The sequence below is a fragment of the Lycium barbarum genome, chromosome 11, assembly GCF_019175385.1.
Source record: "Lycium barbarum isolate Lr01 chromosome 11, ASM1917538v2, whole genome shotgun sequence".
NCBI lineage: Eukaryota > Viridiplantae > Streptophyta > Magnoliopsida > Solanales > Solanaceae > Lycium > Lycium barbarum.
Window position 1 is genome coordinate 28,625,051 of NC_083347.1, and position 18,101 is coordinate 28,643,151.

General features: G+C 35.3%; 1 pseudogene; it reads left to right on the forward strand.

Moving 5' to 3' along the window:
• Positions 1-5,938: 5,938 nt before the first annotated feature.
• LOC132619646 (probable pectinesterase 8) lies at positions 5,939-13,069 on the forward strand (annotated as a pseudogene).
• Positions 13,070-18,101: the final 5,032 nt, after the last annotated feature.

Sequence of the window (18,101 nt, forward strand, 5' to 3'; positions counted from 1 at the left end):
AGAAGCTAACTACGTGATGAGAGAAGTCCATGAAGGGATTTGCGGTAATTATTTCGGCGTAGAGCCGCCGACCAATAAGCTACTTAGGGACGGATATTATTGGCCCATAATGAAGGAGGATACGAAGGCCTTCGTCCGGAAATACGACAAATGCCAGCGGCATGCTCGGATGTTTCACTAGCCAGGCGAAGAGTTGCATCCGACGGTGTCCTCTTAGCTATTGATAAAGTGGGAATGGATATAATCAGACCATTACTGGTTGGTCGAGGACAAGTACGCTTGGTGCTGTTGATGATCGACTATTTTCCCAAGTGGGTCGAGGCAGCAGCTTACTAGAAGATCCGAGAGAAGGAGGTGATCGACTTCATTTGGCTGCATATTATCTGTCACTTTGGCATTCCGAAGGGAATATCCTTTGATAACGGCCTACCGTTTATCGGGTCCAAGGTCACTAAATTTCTCGTGGACTTAAATATCAAGCGCATCACCTCATCCCCCTATTACCCTAGCGCTAATGGTCAGGCGGAGTCAACCAATAAAACTATTATCCAAAATTTGAAGAAGAAATTGGAAGACGCCAAATGAGCATGGCCGTCTAAATTGCTTGAGGTACTTTGGGCCTACAGAACCACGGCAAAATCTAGTACCGAGGAAACTCCTTTCTCCCTCGTATATAGGATGGAGGTGTTAATTCCGGTTAAATTTGGTACCCCAAGTTCAAGGTATATTCGAGCTAAAGAACAATCCAATAGTGATGCAATGTTGGTCAAACTAGATTTACTTGAGGAACACAGAGATCTGACATATATCCGGATGATGGCTTTAAAGCAGCGGATGGAGCGTTATTACAATCTCCATACTAACCTCCTACACTTTAAACTCGGGGGATTGGTACACCGCAAAGTGACACACAATACTAAAGATGCTAGTGCTGGAAAGCTCGGGTCGAATTGGGAAGGCCCTTATAAAGTTATCGGTATAGCCAATAAAGGGTCATATCAACTGAAAGAAGAAGATGGAAATAAACTACCAAGCAATTGGATCCTTAGCTTCCTCAAAAGATATTACACCTAACCAAGAAAAACGCGGCTAGCGGGATTGCACTTTTTTTTTCCTTCGTCCGGTTTTTATCCCAATTGGATTTTTCCAGCAAGGTTTTTAACGAGGCAGCTCCGTATGGTTCCTTGAACGTTTTCCCGGAGGTCTTATCTAGTGCTTGGAACTTCAGTCTTTACTCCCAAACATTGGGAGGTCTATATGCACTCATACAGAGTTAAGACTAAGCTATAAGCCAAAAGTCTAGGACTAAGCTATAAGCTGAAAGTCTAGACATAAATTGTAATGATACCGGGGACTACTCAGACCAAGGGTCGCGAATTCATGTAATCATACTGGCCATGCTAGATAGAAGCTGGACCATTTTTCACTTGCATTTGTAAATCGAGGGAATTAATAATACTTTTCTTTTTTTGAAAACTTCTTGCCATGAAAAGCAAATACATAGATTTATTGCCATGAAAAGCAAATACATTAAACATATGCAATTTATGATATACTGGAAAACATATGCCTAAACGAATTGGAGACGTCCTTTTCTAAAGCACCATAAAATAAGGGCCCTCTCTTATAAATAAACACAAAGCCTCAATTGAAAGAAGGCTAAGTTCGGAGTAGTCGAACAAAATTTCACCGACTTAGTAACAGACATGTTAAGCAGAAACCTTCAGTTTCCGTTAAAAGAAAGTTCAAGTTTGAAAAGCAAAAAACAAAACCAAGAAACTGGCTTTCTCGGTAGGGTGAAGTTAAAACCTTTGGGTCAGAAGCCTCAAAAGCTTTAGAATCAAAGGGTTTCTTCTCCTTATCTTTTAAAGCATTATACTGTTAGTCTTAACAAAAGGAGTAATACAAAAAGGAGCAACTTAAGAACAAGTCATCGAAAGCGGAAAGGAAGTTCTTCATTATAAAATCTCTCCGGGCTTAAAAGACCCAGAGGTAACAGAGTCACAATATAATCACAGACCTGTGAAAAGAACCAATACGATCGTTTATGGTCCGCAAAGGCCATACAAAATAGTTCTTAAAAAAGAAACGCGAAAAGAGCAGCAAACGAATCTAAGGGGCTGAAGGTGAGAGCTGCGGAGATCCTGAGCCTTCTAGAACAGCAACAGTGGAAAGGTATGGATGCACTTCCGAGGGGAGGATTTGGCCTGCAGTCGGCACTTCTTCTTCGATATCCTCATTTTTATTAGAGGAATCATCTCTATCACCCTCGTCTTGGTGATCCTCTTCCAGAGACTCTACCGACCTCTGTTCCAGCTAGAGGCTTTCTCAATTTAGCTTTGAGGTCACCAATGCTCCCATATCTAACTGCTTCGAGGGTTTTTCTCCTCATCTGGTAAGTGATCTGGATCAGGGCTAAGTTATGGCTGTCAATGGTGGATTGATATTTGGCCTCAACCATTTTGGCGGCCAGAATCAACTCAGCATTTTTGCTCTGAAGAGCTGCTTTGGACCCTGAGAGCTCCAAGTTGGCATCCTAATGCTTCTAATTTTGTGCCGTAACCATGATTACTCAGTTCATCAGCCCTTCATCTCCTTGCAGATTACGTCAAGCTCTATATTTTTAGCTCGAATAGTTTCCTCCAGAGCACGCACATCCACATCGAGAACAGATACTCACGCTGTCATATCCAATACGGCTTTATTGGCCATGCCCCACCTTTTTCTCCGGTCATCAGCACAGTTTTGCAGGATGTTGGCCTGTTGACTTAAGGATTCCCTCTATGCTTTAGATTGGCCGAGTTTGACTTCCAACTCTGCTACCCGAGCCAACTTTGCCTCATATGACAACATTTTTCCACGGTCGAATCCCTCTCCTTAACCAGAGCAACTTTTTCACTAATCATCTTCTGAAGGCCCTCATTGCAAAGAAAGATAGCCTGTGCCAAAAAGAAGAATAAAAGTTAGATTCCAGACGAAGGAAGGACAAAATGAGTTCTAAAAGGGAAAATGTATTACTTAGGCTGCAGCATGGTTGCCGGCGTTTATCAAGCACTCTGTCGAGACCTCTCATGTCTTTATTCGGTCCCTCTCCGAGGCCACATATTTTATGTAATTTCGATGCCTACGGGATGGAATAGGATGTGGCACTTGATAGGGAACTGGAAGGTGACCAACCTACACTCATCCAGTTCATCTTCCGGAGCAGGATATTCATTCACTAAACCCTCTCGTTGGGGGGAAGGGCAGCGTTCCCGAGTTGAGGGAACTTTCTCCCTGAGGTTAGAGACAAGAGGAGATAGTGTTGACGAAGTGAAACTGTCCGGTACGACAGCGGAAGTTGAAGGAGGCATGTGCAGAGTTGCGATCTCATAAGCTACAGGGCAAAAGAGGCTTGGGTTGTTCAGGCTCTAAGGTCGGAAATAACCATTTCTGCCCAGAGATGGGACTCACACCGGACAGTGACATCCAGATTTTCGGTTCTTCAGAGGCTCCTTGAGAGGGGTTGTACATCTTTCTCAACTTCTGGACCATTGAGGCCCATAATCAGTAAAACACTGGCAGCGCCAAAAGGTTCTGTGGGGGCATGGTGGAAGGATTTGTCTGGCTCTCTCTAGGCCTTTATTTTGTCTTCTTCTGTCATGTTTAACCTCAGACAGGGAGCTTGAATAGGTGTTTTTTCAGGCACACTTGTGTTTCTGGGTTTGATCAACAATTCGGAATGCTTCAGCATCATCCGGAGCTTCGACTAATGGAACGGGAGGAGTTGATTTGGGAAAATCTGAAATAATCAGCAAACCATAAGAATGCCAAGATTCGAGCAACGATGAGAGCGTGAGGGAGGAAAGGACCTTGCCATGGTTGCTTGGAATTCAGTTTCGATATTTTGACAAAATCTTCCATGTTCGGGTCTCATGGGTGGAAACATCTAGGATACTTTGGATCCAACCTTACAGATTCTCAATCTTCGTGGGCTTCCAGGCTGTAGCTGTGATGGTGACAAAGAATGAAAGTCTTACGGATTGAAAGGGAAAAATACATACTACTGGAGGAAAGTCGAAAGCTTACGAATTGGGTTCCACTTCTCCGAGATGGTTCTGCCTTTGGGTGGAAGAAGGTCGGTGGTAGCAATGATCACGAATCACTCCATCCAACCTCTTTCGTGGTCATCATCAAGGTCTGTGAGAAGCGACTAGTCTCCTCTTTTGGTAAGCTTTATCACCCCTTCTCGGAAGATCCTTGGAGAATATACCCTGATCAAGTGGGCTAGGGTAAACTCCACCTTGGTATGGTCTGTAAAAGTATCTGATGCTCGGTACGACCCTCCACACTGAAGAACCTATTTATGCTATGCACACTTTTTAGCACTGATATATCTCGAGGATCACTTCAGTGACACCACTGTCGATTTTCATCGAGAAAGGGTAAGTATAAAAAAATGAGTACCCAGGCCGGTGGGAAGTCACCCTTTCTTCCGGGTGAGGGAGGAGGATTTTGGCATCTCTCTATAGACAATCGTCCCTTACTCTAGGAAGGACGCTACCAGTGATTCAGGTTTGGTAATCGCCGACATGGGAATCTCTAACCCAGGGCCGACCTAATATGACAGTTTTGGCTGTAAAATCAGTTTTCAGTGCAAATGTTTTGGCACGATGGACTTAGCAAAAGGATCCCGCCTTCCGCAGTCACAGGTTCGCTCACTCATGGCAGCAGAAGGCAGCAGAGTCAAGGTGGTGGACGCAGCGGTGGTGGCAGAAGCAGTGATTATCACTGGAGTACTTGGGGTGGCCATTTTATTTTGAAAGAGAAGGAAGTTGGGAGGACGGGGTTATTCTTTTTTCGGTGCCTGGAATCGATGCTCAATTTAATATCCTTTCTGACAAAGAAGAAAGCTTCGCTTGAAAAGAGAAGAGCAAGGTAAAATAGGTTCTGTTGAGGGTACTTATAGGCAAAGATAATACCAAAGGTCATCATAAGCCATAGGGGTCATCATGAGCCTCGGGACTTCGCGAAAAAAAATGTGAATTGGTACCCATTCAGGAAGGAGCACATGTTCTGGGGGTGTCAGGCCTCTGCGGGATATGTCTCGTCAATCGTCAGAAGCATTTCAGTCACGCATTCACGAACCTCTTCCTCTTCTCGGTCACACCTGTTCGAGTCACTGAGAAGCGGGGGGGCTATCTGTATTGGGCTAAATTTGTATGAACAGTTGGACCAGTATCATGATGACACGAGATCCAACAGAAATACACAACATATAATATACACTTGCCTCATTCCAAACTCTTTTTTACTTTATTTTTTAGTTCATCGAGGTTCTAATTGCAAGCTCGACCAGAGTCATAAGAATCAGGCTTCGTCAAGGCCCAAGCTACTCTTAACGTTACTTTGCTTATATTTCGTTTATACTATTTATAATTACATATTAAGTTGCTTTACTGGTCATTTTGATCCACATTTCCGTGACCACGAACACAAATTCATCTGAACCATTTTCCGAGTAAACAAAAGCCATCACTGCCGCCACCTCCACTACTAGCTGCAATTGACACGTGTTATCTTTTGCAATGCGCTTCATCAAACATTTTTTTTTTACTATATCATGTAAAATAAGATTTTCTCAAACATTTTGATGTGTAATCTAATTATTAGCTTATCTAACTTTTATATTTAACAATTTTTTAATAAAGATAAAATAAAAATATTCAGATGCTTAGAAACTGATGAATCCTAATCATCCAATGCTCATTTGTTGCAACGATATTTAAAGGAAAAATATGTATATTCAGATATCTTAGTCTTGAAAAAAGAGAAACATAGGGGCTCAAGTCTCGTAAGTTGCTTTTAGCAGTGATCTTGATTTTGTTAGTTAGAACAATATAATGGTCTAATCAAGGCATAAGAATCCATCATCCATTTGAAGTTTTGGTAGGTATGGCCTATGGGCATTGTCCCCAAAAAGGAACAAAAAAAGGAAAGGGTAATTTGCAAGGCATGCCACCCATTCTTATACTTCATTCAGGTAGTACTCCTATTATTTTTTCAGTTTATCAGCAATTTATCAAGTGTATAATCCAAGAACTCCAATTTTTAAATGTCATCCTTCTCTTATTTATATTAATGTCCACGTTGTTTGTTTGTCCTTCGAGCCAGAAAAATGAATCCTAAGACCATATATTTCCCAGTTTTAATAGCAATTGTTGCTGTTTTGGCATCAACTTGTTACATGAATCCACCCCGAACGTACTTCAATTGCATTCTTGATCGTTTCTCTACAGCATCATCGTTCAGTGTTAGTCGTAGTCACCACCATCATCATCATCGTCACACTGACGATGATAAGGCAAAACAATCACCCTGTGACAAATTTTCACCCAATTTTCCCACTGTAGACACAAGTACAACGTCCATTCTCTGCGTTGATCATAATGGTTGTTGCAATTTCACCAGAGTGCAAGCTGCTGTTGATGCTGTTGGGAATTTTAGTGCGAAAAGAAGCTTAATATGGATAAACAATGGCATTTATTTGTAAGCAGCAGTAGTTCTCAATCCTTCCGTCCTAATTTATGTGGCTCCTTTCGCTTCCCGTGAATCAATTTGACTAATATTTGAAGTTAAATTGGATTAGATCAACTTAATGTTTTAAAATTGAAATGTAGATATTCGAAAACTATATGATAAGTAATATAAGTTGCAGTTTTTTTTTTCATGCCAATGTGATAAAAGAACATCATAAAATGGTATGTTGGTCAAAATTTACATAGTTTGAATCTCGAACGAAAAGTTTCACATAAATTAGAACAAACTAGTAATTAATTAGGTGACTTTGTTAAGTTCTCTTGTTTTATAATGTAACTGATTTTTTTTTTTTGTTTGATTAAAAATGCAGTGAAAAGGTGATTATTCCAAAAACAAAACCTAACATCACATTTCAAGGGCAAGGGTATACGACCACAGCTGTTGTATGGAATGACACAGCCAATTCTGCAAATGGCACATTTTACAGTGGCTCTGTCCAAGTTTTCTCTACCAATTTCATTCTCAAGAATATAAGTTTCATGGTATATATACTTACCATCAACCCTTCTCTTTCTCTTTCATTTTGGCGCAGAAAAAAGTCTAACTATTATTTCGCTACTTGTGACTCCATACTTGCAATGGCAGCACAGGAATTATAACAAAGAGATTCAAAAAAAAAAAAAAAAAAAAGAAATATCTAAATTATCACCTGCGATTTAATTGACCTTGTGAACTAACGTTATTTTTGGACAACTTCTGCCACTACATCAGAAATTTTCCTTATGTCGAAGAGATTCAATAATTTATATATGTAAACGAAATTCAACAATTTGTTACCACATTATAATCTTTAGACGAATGAAGTTCAATTGAATGAACCCTATCATTATACTCGGTCCCAATTTATGTGGCAGTTTCTTATGTACATAGTGCAATAAATACAGAATATAGCTCCAATGCCAGTGCCAGGGGCGGTAGGAGCACAGGCAGTGGCGATTAGGATAGCCGGAGATGAGGCTGCCTTCTGGGGTTGTGGATTTTTTGGAGCACAGGATACTCTTCATGACGATAGGGGTCGCCATTACTTCAAGGATTGTTATATTCAAGGTTCCATCGACTTCATTTTTGGCAATGGCAAATCACTTTACGAGGTACATTACTTTTATTTCACCTAATCATATCACAAGTGCGAAGATATTGTGTGGAGTTCAAAATACGTGTTATCTTTATCCCACAAAATACATATTCTCCTTCTGTTCTAATTTATGTGGCGACCTTTGTTTGTTCGGTTGAACGAATTTTTCTTTAACCGTAATTTTTCATATGCCTTTTAAATAATTGGAATTGTCAAATTATTATATGTATGACTTATATATAGTATTTTTTATGTATTTTCTAAATATATATTTTTTTTCAAAAAGTTTATAAATTCCATATCCGAATTCACTATAAAAATAAAATGACTCTCGAAATTCGAATGATGCCACGTAAATTGAGAACAGATGGAATGAATCTACATAGCTATCTCCTTCTTTGGTCAGATCTTCCAATCTTTTCACAGTTACGTACAGTTCATTGAGCGCCCTCCTTTAAATTATAGCAGCTTGAAAATTTACCTTATTATTAGTTTTCAGACACGTGCATTGCACATGTTTTCCTTGCTAATCAGTATAATATTTTTAAACACAATATATAGATTGGAATAAGTGGATCACAATAAATTTGAAATAGAAAAGCGCACGCTCAAACTAATGAATAATGAGCCTATATGATTAATACTAGGAAATCTGCCCAGGCTTCGCGCGGATATTGATGACCTCATTGAATTTTGCGACTTACTTTTAATATTAAGAATTAAAAATAACAAAAAGCAAATTCTTAAAAAAAAATGTTGATAATATTTCATTAAGTACCTCTAATGAATGATTTAGAAGTATTATTCGTTCATCAATTTTCTTAATATGTTATATAATACTTTTACTTGATGTATTCTTGTGTATATAACTTCAACTACATGGCATGCATGTTTTTTAAGATAAAAGAAAATGTAAATAGTACATAAAGCTCATTGCCGGAGAAGCCAACAGAGTATTATTTAGTGTTCTTACATGCCTTAAAATGTGTTTAGACATCAGGTACCACATGCAACGAATTATTAATACAAATTTGGAGGAAAACATAAAAGTAAGAGAAATAATACTGCAAAAAAAACATGTAGTTGAATTTATTGATTCGAATCACGGATCGAATTAACAAATTTGGAATAGTTTCATTATTGATCGCATTAGTACCAAATTGAAGATCACCTTGAAGAACTTAAACCAAGTCAAAGAATACCACCAAGAGATGAAGAAAAGAAAAACATCAAAACTGCAAAAGAAAAAAAAATTAAATATGCTATATGATTAGAAAATTGAGCATATTTTTTATTTTTTATTTATTGAATTAAACAGACTACACGGATAGGCATCATCACATCGTATTCACCTATTTTTCAATGACTAATATGCAAGGGGAAAAAACTAAAATCAATGAAATAATGTGGAAATCACTACTTTGCAAATTTGATTTTTTTTTTTTTAGGATACAACTTAAGACTGAGGCAACAATAACTATCGTCAATTTACCCTATTAAGTTTCATACACAAAAAAAGTCTAGCAAATACTAATAAATAACAAAGAAGTTAAATGAATTTTATCCCAATCCTACTCATATAAAATTTTAATCTCGTATTATCACTTAATAATGAGATTCTGATCAAGCTTAAGATAAAGAAGACGGATTATTTATTACATCTTAAAAAGCAATTGTTTCATGAGATTTTAAGATCAATGAACAAATAGATTCAAATGGACCTTACACCAAAAAAGAGTTACTAAAAATAGACAGAATAATACCTTGAATCAACTTCATCATATTTTTTTAGTATCACCTTGCTCCGTAGAGAAACCGTCATTATTTCTCTTTTTATAATCTATTAAAAAAATCACCAACAGAGAATTAACGAACAAATATTAGATAAAAAATACATCAAAAATAAGAAGAAACAGACTCCCTGTTTCTCAATTTATGTGCCACTTCTTGTTTCTCAAGATTCAAGTATGTAAGTTTTGGTCGATATTTTATAATATATATTTTCATCACATTGACATGAGAAAAATTGCAACTTATAGTACTTTTTATATAGTTTTTTAATGTGTAAATTTTAATTTAAAATTTTTAAGTTCATGTAATTCAATTTAGCTTCAAAGCTTGATCAAATTAACGTGAACGATGTGACATAAATTGGGAAGGGGGGAGTATTAATGAACAAAAACCAAAGAGTGATTGATGATTTATGGTTTAAATCATATTTTCGGGCAAATGAAGCGGCCAGTTCTGCTTTTTCTTAATTCAATATATCTTTTCTCTATAGCAAAATTTTAGATTAAAAAAAAAGTAGAAGCTTTACCACCTTACTTTCCTCTCCACTCCAGTCAAATTATCAGTTTTCTCCTTGAATATCTTTTACAAAATTGTCATTTTTCTGCAAAATCACGAAACATAAAACAATTTCTTTTCGTTGGTTAGTTTCTCTTTTATCATTCCTATTAAAAAAAAAAAATTAAAAATTGAAGAGAAAAAATAAATAATTAACTGATATCATAGATGCACACCAGAGAAACTTTGAAAAGATGCGGAATTATATCCATAAGCAGAAGCCAGACTACGGTTAAAAATCAAAATGTAAATCAATGATAATTAGAATAAATAAAGAGGAAGAAAGTCTATATTGCTATCTCAGTAATGCAAAAGAAAAAGGAAGCGTAAAGCCATAGAGGCAAAGGAATTCTTTAATATGTTGAAAATAATAGGCAGTTGAAAGTTGAAACAAATCAGTATAAAAGATGATTTTGAATGGGAAGTAACGTCGGTAAAGGAATGGACGAATAGGTGTGGATTATTAATTCAATGATAACTAAGGTGAGAGAAAAGTAAAATTTTGATACTAATTCTTGAAAGGCAACGTTTCAGTAATAATTGAGGGGAGAGGAGTAAAATTTTGACACTTATATTTTTAAAAGGCAACGTTTCAGTAATAACTAAGGAAAGAGAAAATTTAAATTGATACTTCTAAAAAGCAATGTTTGTAAATGTGGACGCAGCTGTTATGTGATGATATATTAAATTAGTACATTTTTTTCCTAATTGAATAATATAATATAATCCTATTATGAAATATAGTGCAATAATCAATCCTTTTCTTCTAGCGAAAAACCAAAATTACAATCAATTTAAGGGCTTCAGATTCCTGTCGGGAATTCGTTATATCAGCCGCTACTTAGTGCATTTTCATCGTAGCATTTCATACTTTGATGTTTAGTGTTTAACATGAACAATCTTAAAATACTTTTTTCATATTTAAATATAAAGCACTCATATTTTGATATGGACAAATTGTAAAAGAAGATCGAAAGTAAGAAGTCAACTATGCTAATTATATCCTATAGGGTACCTCTTTCTAATTTAGCCTATTATAACTACGGCAAAAAAGGTGTAATAAGTAATTGATGCTAGTTAAATTAGACTTCTTTTATTGTAAATCTGAGGTTGAGAAGATAAAAAATGAGACTAAACCCTCAAATTCAGACCAAAAAAAATGTAACCCCCAAACTTAGATTTGAAAATATTAATTTTATATTTTATGTATGGTTAATTTACCGATTAAATGATCTTTTGATTCGATTGCTGATTTTAAATGATGAAACTTCAACTTGTCTTCCATTAGCTTTATTCAAAGATAAATCAAAATTCTATAGAAGCAACCATGACACCGCCAGTAGTATGAGTCACGAAACAAAAAGTTTTCAGATGGGAACACATATATGAGGTACTTGTCTAAAAATAACACTACTAGTAGTGTGAGCTATGAAATAAAAAGCTCCCAAACACATGCACACGTATAAGACAAAGACATGAGTGAATAGAATGACGTAGAGAAAAAGGCAAATATTATATTACCTGTTGTTGCAAAATGTAGTACGCAGAAGCAGGAAAAACATTAGTCTTTTGGGAAAAGAAATACTGAGGCACTGCTTTGATAATTAGTGTGCGCTTTTATAGGGTAAAATAAAGCATGTAAAAGGTTGTAAAAATATGAAATTTGTAACTCAAAAGTGAAAATGATTATGACTAATTGTTAGCAAATTCATAGCTCATTATTACCACATGGAAGATATAAGGAGAAAAATTGAAATGTTAATTAAAGACAAATTCATATCCATCTATTAGTACGTGGGAGATGGAGAGCTGCAATGTAAATTAAAGCTCAAAAGTAATTTTTTTAATACATCTGTTTTACCTTTTTATTTACAAATCAACTGAACAGTTATATAAATATCGTTGGTAGATTAAAAGGTCTCAAAAACAATGTATGAACATGACGGAAAGATGAATGTAATTCCAAAAAGTGTTTTTACTGATTCATTGAACTTCCCATTTAATTGATTCATTTAATTATCATTGGTAGGTAAATTTACTATTTGGTACATAAATAGTATAAGAATAGTATTTAGATGATGGGTAAGAATTTCATTCAATTTTTTATGGGTATTTGGGTAATTCAACTTTTCACTTTGGAGCTTCCCACTTTTAGTATAGTATGATGATTAGAGAAATGTATGAAACCATAACCAACATTCTGGATTTTGGAAGTTACGCATTATATTCCTTATGAAAGACCAGCTTTTACATGCGAAAAATCAAATGAGGAAGAGGGAAATGAAATGGTTATAGAGGGAGTAATATTTTGAGGAGTATTTTCTTTTTGAAAAAAAACGAGTACATGTTATCAAAAGCACCGGCAGAAGTAATTAAATGTAATAAATAAAGTTTCAAGAGACCGATCTCTCTGAATTAGGTATTCTAATAGTTTCGAGTGTATGCAGAACTGCCAATTGATATCAATAGCAAGTCCAGTAGCAACAGGAGTGAAGTCGATAAACGGGGTAGTAACAGCAAATGGCAGGGCTGCCAAAGACGAAAACAATGGCTTTGCATTCGTGAATTGCACTTTGGGAGGCACTGGTTGGATTTGGTTAGGGCGTGCGTGGAGGCCTTACTCGACCGTCGTCTTTGCTAACACTTACATGACTGACATCGTGGCTCCCAAGGGCTGGAACGACTTCAACGACCCTTCAAGAGACCAGTTAAGTCATCGATATAATCATTTTATCTAAAAGTTTAAACTAAATTATCATTCAATTAAATTATACTACTATTGATTTTAAAGTTTAATTGATTAGAATGATTAATATGTACAGGACAATATTCTATGGAGAGTACAACTGCTCAGGAGCAGGATTCAATATGTCGCTGAGAGCGTCATACGTTCAAAGACTAAATGATACACAAATTGTTCCCTTCCTCAACTCCTCTTTCATTGATGCTATGGCTCCAATCTTTCTCCTCTTAGCACTTCTCCTTCTCCGTATTTCTCTCTCTAATTCTACTTTTACGTCCGTGCACTCGCATAATATTTCAAAATTGATCAAGATTGTTGTAATATAATTATGGATTTATCATATACAGATATATTCATTGACGCTATTATAAATGAACTTTTACCTATCAGTGCAATTTAATCCGCTTTAAAACATCATTTGTATTATTATTTAAATCATTAATTCTGCTAATTATCGACTGTGCCTTAGTCTTAATTTACAAAAAAGCTTTATCATACTTAAACAAGGATGGTTCTAAAGTAGGTGTCAAGCTAAGAAAAGACAGTGACGGAAGATTGCGTTAGCGCCCCTTATTTTGCCACCTGTAGCCCAAAATAATTGGCAATGTGTGATCTTATAACTTTGCGCCCCCCCCCCCCCTCCCCCCCCCTCTCCCCCCTTCCTCTCTCCCTGTCCCGCCTCCTTTCTCTCTCTCTCTCTTTTTTTTTTTGGTTACATTTTTCTCATCTCATCTCGAATCTCTTTTCCACAACTCCTCAGTAACTCATAAATTCTCAAGGTAGTCCTCTATAGTTGGAAAAACGGTAGGCTACTGGAAAGATCTTTGCTGGCATGTCCAAAATTGATTTTAGTCTTTCATATAAATACACTTTTCTCTATCTTTGAGTGGGTGTCGGTTGAATTCGTTGTAAACATTTGGACTAGGGTATGTACAAGCTTTAAGGAAGATTGGCCGTACTATAACTGATTTGGATTCAACATTCAGGATTGAAATTGATTTGGAAAATGTCATGACAACAATATATATCACATGTGTATATCTTGTATGTTATTGTATATCACACACAACTGTTCATGGATATATAGCGGTATATATATGATATACACGACTATATATTATAAATAGAAAATGGTATAATGAATCAACTAAGACACATAATTGACATAGAATAGCCATCATTTAAGGAGTTGGCACTCACTGACCATTTCACACGTTTTGTATCATTAAATCTTGTATCACATAACCCATAAATCAGCCCCTTAAAATAATTGCACATATAGTTCCAATCTCATTCCCTCTCCTAGAATTTTCTCCCCTCTCTCATTTCTTCTCTTAATATCTCTCCGTTTAGAACCGGGAATCTCCCTCCATTTTTTCTCTCTTTCATTCCTTCTCCTTAAATTTCTCTAATAAATATATATCCCATTTTTTTTGCTAGCCATATCTCTCTCCTCTATTTTCCCCCTCTTTCATTCCATCTCCTTTGATTTCTCATCAAAACAGATATTTTATCACGATATATCCCGTATTTTTCACGCTAAGTGTACAAAGTTTTGAAAAAAATATATAGGATATGTTATTAGTATCGTATTTTTCACGCTAATCAGTATACAAAGTTTTGGAAAAAAAATATAGGATATATTATTAGCATGTATAGATAGAATAATAAGTACTGGCAAATCTCTCTATAATTGTCATTCGATATAACAACATTTCACTATAATGATCCAATTTTCTCCGGAACCGATTTTTCATTTTATATTTTACTTCTCTATAATGACATTCTACCTATAACAGCAGTAACATTCATTATAGCGGTACAACCTTTGTAAAATTACCTCTCTATAACAGTCATACTCAAATATTGTGAAATTATATTTTGTAAGAAATATACTATGTATAAAAATATATTAAAATATTTATGGTCATCATCATTAATGTCATGAACATAGTAGAAGAGTTAAATGTTAAGCCGTTAGATAGCCTTTAAGGGAAAGCTATTGAATTCCTTTTGCTGAAAGTTTGGACAAAATATAATTGTTCGTCAATTCAAAAGCTATATTATCACTAAGAGACCGGAATTTATGAAACAACCTACAATTGTAGAATTCTTAGGTGAAACTTGAAATATTCAAATTCTCAATTAATTTTAAATGCATATGTTGCTTAGATTTTAATTCTATATCGGTATGGTACAACTAGATAGATTTATTAGTAATTTATTAGTCTTTTCAATTTTTAATTAATGAGATGAAAATCAATTGAGATTTTAAAATTAACAAGTATATTGTTTTCGTTTTTAAACATAAAAAGTACAGAAAAATAAATATTTGCGTACTTTTGTTATAACAACTAAATGAGATCTAATATTAAATGTCAGTATACATACGTAACACCACCTCACTATAGCAGTCATAAAAATTTCGGACAAACACTGCCATTATAAAGAGGTTTGACTGTATACCTTTTATTAGTATACATGTTGGTCTACTGTATAGCTGGAATAATATATGTACGCATCTTAACGTATAGCAGTATGTATAACACCCATTTATTTGAGATACATTATGCTAGCATACATACGATGTATATCACATTTTTTTAGCTGCATTCAATTAGCGGAATTGGATCAATATTTTGTATACCCCGAACACCAAAAATTGGAAAATAACCAGATGCAGTTTCAACATTCATAGTGGAACCATTAACAAATAGAACGTATATCAAGAGCTCGTATGTTATACACACTGGGAAGTTTTTGAATTCTGGACTATTTTTCTTCGACTCGACGTATATGAGCAATCTCATATCATTATGTATCAACATTGCATAGGATCCTTTGTATCCTTTTTGCTTGTATACCGGACGAAACAATTCGTAAGGAGGTACTTCTATTATCAGATTAGGCAGAATCAAAACCTGAAGATCAACCCCAAGGACTGACTGCGGGAGCAAGGATTGGATTGGAGACTACATGACTTGATTCCTATTCTTCCACTGAGTGCTCGGGGGAAAGAAAGCGAGGAAAATCTTTTATGGTAAAAAATTCTGTCATTTCAGTTTTTTTTTTTTTTTTTTTTTTTTTTTTATGACATGGGAACCCGCAGCCGCTACCATTTGGGTGCGCACAGGGTAATTTCAGTTATTTTCAACAAGAAAAGAGAGGATCTGTTGAATTTCAAGTATTCAATTTCACACACCAATAAGATACGTAGACTTACTTCACATTTATTGGCAAACAATGAAATTGCGCGGAGACGAAAAAGGATTACCTTTGTGTTCCAGATTCCAGATTTCATAATTGCTATTGTGAATGTTTTCAATGGCTGCATATAACACTGATATCAGTGGTGGAGCCAGGATTTTCGTTGAGGGGTTCAAAATATGAAGAAGTAAACACTCGAGAAAGGGATTCAATAGCTACTATATATACATAAAAATAATTTCAACAGTGTATATATACAGAGGCCGATCCAAGATTTGTAGATTGCAGGTGCCATATTTTTTTTAAATCCAAATAGAGTAAATATTTGGTTGATTTGATGACGTTGGGCTTCAGGTCGGGTTATTCATCTTTTCAATTTTAATTAGACAAATCGATCGAACGGAAAAATATAATATAACTATAACAACTTGGTGAATGAGGTTTTTTGTTCTAACAGGAGAGAGAACACATTTGGACTATAAAACTTATGATAATTTAACTTTCTATATTAAGCAAATAATTAATAAGAGAGGAAAAAAATAAAAAGTCAACAATATGACAATATTGATGAGCATATTGTTGACTTTTTATTTTTTTCCTCTCTTATTAATTATTTGCTTAATATAGAAAGTTAAATTATCATAAGTTTTATAGTCCAAATGTGTTCTCTCTCCTGTCAGAACAAAAAACCTCATTCACCAAGTTGTTATAGTTATATTATATTTTTCCGTTCGATCGATTTGTCTAATTAAAATTTAAAAGCATATTGTTGACTTTTTATTTTTTCCTCTCTTATTAATTATTTGCTTAATATAGAAAGTTAAATTATCATAAGTTTTATAGTCCAAATGTGTTCTCTCTCCTGTCAGAACAAAAAACCTCATTCACCAAGTTGTTATAGTTATATTATATTTTTCCGTTCGATCGATTTGTCTAATTAAAATTGAAAAGATGAATAACCCGACCTGAAGCCCAACGTCATCAAATCAACCAAATATTTACTCTATTTGGATTTAAAAAAAATATGGCACCTGCAATCTACAAATCCTGGATCGGCCTCTGTATATATACACTGTTGAAATTATTTTTATGTATATATAGTAGATGTTGAATCCCTTTCTCGAGTGTTTACTTCTTCATATTTTGAACCCCTCAACGAAAATCCTGGCTCCACCACTGATATCAGTGTTATATGCAGCCATTGTAAACATTCAAAACCTTTCTATATTCGCAAATTGCAACTACTTTGGTCTGTGATTTCTGGGTTTTGTACGAAATATCCATCATTGTCTTTGATACGCCCAAATTACACCTTTAATATCAGGAGTAAGCGATCGTTGTCAAATATATGACCCAATGAGGTTGGGGTCGAATCCCACAGAGAATACAATGAAGAAATATACTTATCAAGTGTAACGCTCGACTATTAGTCTATATTTCAAAGGAGAGGGGAATATAATAGTAGTTGGGTTGTTGTTTGTTCATTAAAGACTAAGAGTGGTTATGAGATGTAAACTATTGGTAAATGGGACCAAGGTTGTAGTTCCAATGGAAAGTTATGCCCTTGGGTATCAATTCAACTTATTCATATGCCTAGATGTATTAAACCAAAGGTCACATGAATCTTGCTAAAAGTTTTCCAACCAAATTAGCAAATTTCATCCTAGGCTTTTCCAAGCCCTAGAATGTTTTGTATGAGAACACCCATTTAGCGTCAACTAGCTTTCCTATTCCTAGCTCAAGCTATTACATGGATTTAATGACCCAAATTGTTGCTATTAACTCTTTTTCTAACCTCTACTTTCTTTTCCAAGCAAAGTAATGGTAATAAGGCATAAGTAATGTTGTACATCATCACAAGACATTAAAGCATGAAGAGTTAATAGAAAACACCATTAGCATATAAATGAAGTATAAATATGAAACCCAATCCCATAACTAACACATTTGGTCCCACAACCTTAGCCAAAGAGTTTAGCCACTAATATTCATTAAAAGTAAAGCAGTAAAAAGTGTATTCATAAAGCTTACAAAAGTATTGAATGGAGAAGATGACAAGAGTGAAAGAATCTCTTAAAAGCTCCACCAAAAAATAATAAGAGCCTGTTTGGATGGGATTAAAATAAGCAGCTTATAAGCTAGAAACAGCTT